Raw genomic sequence first — 5,572 nt, forward strand, 5'->3', positions numbered from 1 at the left:
ATCTTAATAAAACAAGTAAGGAAATCCCTGTCTCTGCCCCAATCAATCTCAAACCCCAAAAACAACTATAATAACTGTGGTAATGGGTTTTCTCAGGGGTCTAAACAATGTACCCCACTAAATCATGTTAGGGAACCAAGAGTCCAATACAGCCACCCTGGAGGTGCAGATGGTGTTGTATCCTTCTGCATTGAGAACTTTCCAAGTCTGGTATGCTTGTTGATCTGCTCCAGTTTGAAGACAATTGTGAAACATCTTCATGTTTCCTGTAAAGAAAAAATACACTTCTCAGGGTGTTTCTCCTTCCTGGATTTCTTATTATTGTCTATCTGTTTAATTAGTCTCTCTGGCAGTCAGTGTGCGGCATCTGCCATTTGGGAATATATGCAGACAGAACCTCTTCCCCAGATAAGCAATGGATCTGGCCCATTCCAGGTTCCAGTTAATGGGTCTTTCCAGAGGACTGTTGCAAAATTCTATCTGCAGCAGATTTTTCTTCAGAATTCAAAGTTAGAAAATTTAAAATTTCTTGGGAGATCCCTTGGTAGGGTACTATTCTCCCTTTTTAATTTTTTCAATTTGATTTTTCACTAGGAACTGAGCAGCTTGTAATTTTTTGGTGGTGAGGGACCACTGATCCACCCAGATGGGCAAGTCCCCCTTCCAGGTGATGGGGTCAGCACAACGCCCTAGGGGTGCAGCTGAATCAATAGCCCCCATCAAAAATACCCCAAGCCTCTTCTTCCAGTATTACCATGGACCTCAATAGGATGAGTAATCCCATTTTCACTTTTTTCTAATCCTTTCCCTGGGGAAAATCCAGAGTTTAAGCCATGATTTGAGCCATGACTACTTTATTCGGGCTGCACATAATCAATCCCAACTGGGATAACAGATCTCTGCCCCAGAGATTAATGGGAAGGCCCTGGATGACTTAGGGTTGTATATTCCCTGTATTTCCTTATCTTTCCATGTCAGCACCTTAGAGCTTTGTTGTGGATTTTGACTTTGGCTAATACCCCTTAAATTGGTTAAAGTTGGGGTCAGAGGCCAGGTGGCAGGCAAAAAGCTTTTTTGATAATCATCACATCAGCTCCTGTATCAACCAAACCTTGGAATGCCTTCCCATCGAGCAATATTGTCATCATAGGTTTTCGTTTAATAATAGGCTGTACCCAGTATGCATCAGAGGAACCAAAGCCTTGATCCCTTCTCTTAGGATTCTTATATTTGTGATAATTAGGAATAAATTGAAGTAACAATAGTTGAGCTATCCTCCTTCCTGTAGGAATGGTAACTATATTCTGTATTGCCTTGGCTATTACCTTAATCTCACCTTGATAATCACTATCTATACCTTCAGGAAAAATTTGTAGTCCCTGCATAGTAGTGCTGCTTCTTCCCACCATCAGGCCAAACACATTTGGATAGAGCAGTCCAAACACTCCGGTGGGTAAGGCCTGAGGTCCCATTTCTGGGGCTAATACTGTGTGGGTGGCAGAACTGAGGTCCAGTCCTGTGCTTCTTGGCGTTGCTCAACAAAGTTCTGAAAGGGATTGTTGTTTGCTGGTATGAAACTGACTGACCTGAAAGCCTGTTTTGGCTTGTGTTGGTTCGAGGCCTGGGGCTAGCCCCTGTTTCCGTTTCCCTGATTATGGGAAAGGGTGTTTCCTTGTGCACCTGTCCTGGACCTACATTCACTAGCCCAATGCCTTCCACGTTTGCAAAGTGGGCATAGGCCAGGCTGTTTTCTAGGCCGTCTCTGGGTTAATTCATTTTTTGCTTTGCAATATTTTGCAAAGTGTCCAGGCTTGCCACATTTAAAACAGGCCTTTTTGTCTCTATCTGCCAAAAAAATCTCTTACTGATTGTCCTTGCATGGCAGCCATCATAGCTAAGTCCTGTTGGTAGGAAGGCCCTATGTCAGAACAGAGTCTGATATACCCAGTAAGGTCTGTCTTTTTCCTATAGGGTCTAATGGCCACTCGACAGGCAGGGTTAGCATTTTCATATGCAAGTTGTTTCACATAATCTACACCTGCCTCTGAATTACCAAAAGTCCTCCCTGCTGTTGTCATTAATCGATGAACAAAATCAGAAAATCGTTCATCAGGCCCTTGTCTTACTGCTGTTAAAGATGCACCAGGGTTTCCCTTTACCGAGAGTTTATGCCAAGCCTTCATGGCTCCATCTTGAATTAGTGCAAATAAGCCTGGGTCATATTGCATCTGGTTATCACTAGAAGCAAGTTGCCCTTCTCTGTGGGTCCGCTTCCAGATGGGTCCCACAAGGATCTCTGACCTGGCTGAAGACAGGGTGAAAACAGCGGCTGCCTGGCTTCCTCTGTCCACGGGTGGTCCGGGAGGGATGGAGAGCAGACAGGGAGATTCCGCTGTTGCCCCTGTCACCAACTGCATCTCAGCATCTCAGCGGCAGCGGAGAGGGGAAGAGTGTTACAGCTCTTTGAAAAGGGTTACAGCTCTTTGAAGTGCCGCAGTGAGGCACTGGCTGGCCAGCGAAGTGGGTAGGAACCACGACAGAAGCTCTCAGACAACAGGAAGATTCTCACACATCTTTACTTATGAGTTTTACTCATATATACAGTTTTGGGGTAGGTTAAGGTCTGGCAGCAGGTAACCCCTATTGGCTTGGTCTGAGAGCTTGGGAATGCCTCATCTGCATGATGGTGCTACTCCTACGTGATCAATGACCATGGGCTTCTCTGCGGGAGGGACTGTAGAGGGCTGAAGCTGAGAGAGCCAGAGGCCTAGGAAGAGCTCGAATTGCCTTCTGTCCCAGTGATATTATCGAAACCAGGGTGCCGGGGTTCTAAAGCTCTTGTACTAGGCATCTGACCTTTTCTCATAGCTTACTGCCCCACACTTCTCCTACTAAGGCATCAAAGGACCAACCATTGCCTGCCTGAATGTTTCTCCTAGCTGTCTGTTTACAATTCTCGTGGTACTCTGATTTCCAAATAAGATGTTCACCACCACTAAGAACTGCTCTCACTAGAGTATTCCAATCACCAGGAGTCAGCCACTCCTCTGCAGCAGATTCTAAGATTGCCAGAGTAAAGGGAGCAGTGGCATCGTATTGTGATACAGCAGTTTTTAATTCTTTAATAATTTGAAAATTAAACTCTGTGTGATGTCTCCAAGCAACACCTTGAGTGTCTCTAGTCTCTAATACAGGGAAAACCTCAGCCTCTCCCTCCTCTGGATGATCTGTGGCTGAACTAAAACCAGAGAACAGAGGCTGCCTTTGGACTCTGGGTTGAGGAACGAAAGGATCTGGGTGATTTTCACAGTTGGCCTCGCCCTCTTGAGATATCTTCTCTGTCCTTAACTTTTGTAACTGATAATTAAGTCCTGATACTCTTTCTCTAATTCTATTTGATATTTAAGAAAAGAAATTTGTCCTGCAACTCCTTTCTGTGATCTACAACCACCATCTCCATAGCAGGAGCATCTGGAGGCAGAAGTGCACAGGGAGTAGGCCTTCTGGAAGAGGGCCATTCAGGGTCATAATATTTGGCTACCTCTTCCTCTATGTCATCCCAGTCTGTCTCTGACAAGTCATCAACCTTTGATCATATTATAGATTCTATGCGCTTCTTTTTCTTTTGAACATGAAAGACAGCATTCAAACAGCGAAACAGAAGCAGACAATTGACATGTAAACAGCAAACAACAAAACAAAAACAGAGAGTTGAGTTTAAGGCTGACTCATTGCTTGCCCCATTATCATTACTATGACCTACTGGTCTCAATACGGCAGTTTCTTGCAGCTATTCCCTCTGTTTCACTTCTGAACTTTCAGTCGACCCTTCTTCTAGTAATGTCCCTCACTGAATCTCTAGTTCTTGCTGCCTTGCGTTGAGGGCCACTTTGTAACAACCTGTTCTACCCCACATCTGGGGCAACTTTGTAACTGCCTGTTCTGCCCCTAGTTTGGGGGCCACTTTGTAATGGCCCATTCTGCTGCTGCTGTCCATGGGTTAGGGTCTAGCAAGAGAGAGAGTGGGGATGGAAGGGGAAGAGAGGCAAAGAATGGAGACAAGACAGAGCAGTCTCTTCAAGTCCCGTTTATTGAAAGGAAATCCTGGGTCTATATAAGCACAAGCAGGGGAATGCAGCTAAAGACACTTTACCACGTGCGCCTTGCAGCTGGGGGCATTAAACAACAAAACAAGATATGTAAGAAAAACAAGATATTTATCAGAGTGTTCTCAGCTGTTGTGGACTGTTGAAAACAAGTCTCTTGTCAGGGTGTATGGCTCAAGATGGCTGCAAAGATGATAGCTGCTTTCAGCTAAGATTCGCTCCCAACAGGCAAAGAGGTGGGGAAAGGATATTTAAGCAATGTTTTGGGGTACTAAGTGCTAAGGGGATGTCTCGGTAAGTATTGATTTATAGGATTGAGCCCCTCACCCACCCTCACACACACACAACTTCTTGGCCTACAGAGTACAGGTGAGCTTCCACACTCCCATCAGCTCTGGGAAGCCTTTCGGATTGTTACTGGGGATAGTGAATCTTTGCTTCATCTTGCAGCAGACCAGGGAGGAGTTGGCCTTGTCCTGGGGAGAAATGCCTAAGATATGTAGAAGGAAACAGGGCCTGAAGGAGGATCAAGGAGACCTCAGAGTCAAGGCATGAAAAAGCTGCTCCTGCATCTAGTCTCGACTCTTTGTGGGAAAGTCTGTGGACTAAAGTTGCCACCTCTGATTTTCTACTCCGTGGTGATACTGCAGATAAGAATTGACCTGGCCCAGAAGGATGGATATGAAGGTCAGCAAGGGCCTTGATAGGAGTCAGTAGTAAATCCTTCAGAATCCCCAAGACAATCATGGACTCTTACTCCTCTTGACAGTCTTGAGAATTGGTCCAGGGTTGGGCAGATGAGTTGTATCTTCAAATCTGTATCCTCCTCAGGAAGCTGAGCCTGCACAGGGAAGGGTACAACAAAGCAGCAGAGGAAGCCACATATGGTTACCAGAGGAGGTGTCTAGGATCTGCCAGCCATCCAAGTGAGTAGCTATGGTAGAATTGGGACTGTGTGGTGCTGAAGCAACCCTACAAGGCAGGCTGCTGGGGATGGTATCTCTTGGGCTACTTGAATTAGAGTGAAGCATCTTTGGGAGGAGACAATCTCAGTCCTACAGTTCATGTCAGGTGAGCAGAGGATCTTTCTTAAGGAGTGAGACCAAAGCAAAGTAGAAAAGGATAACATGGTCTGGCTATGTGATAGTGGAGTCAGTCCTTAGAGGTTTTAAGTACCTTGCTTTCTTAAGCAAGAAAAAAAATATGAGTCATTTTATATTTAAAAATGAAAGCATACTTTTCAAAAAAGAATCATTGGACTAAGTCATATGTGTTTTCATTATTGCTCAGCTGTAATGTTGGAAAACTTTAAAAATCCAGTGGTAATTCTGCAATGTGATGGGTGGAAAAAGAATTGACAAGCAAACTCCCTTCTCCCTCTCCCTCTCCCTCTCCCTCTCCCACGCCCGATCGGAAGCCCGCGGCCGGCCGCGGGCCCCCCCGGGCGGGGGGGGGGGGGGTGGGGG

Source organism: Grammomys surdaster, unplaced genomic scaffold (genome assembly GCF_004785775.1).
Source record: "Grammomys surdaster isolate TR1022 unplaced genomic scaffold, NIH_TR_1.0 125982, whole genome shotgun sequence".
Taxonomy (NCBI): Eukaryota; Metazoa; Chordata; class Mammalia; order Rodentia; family Muridae; genus Grammomys; species Grammomys surdaster.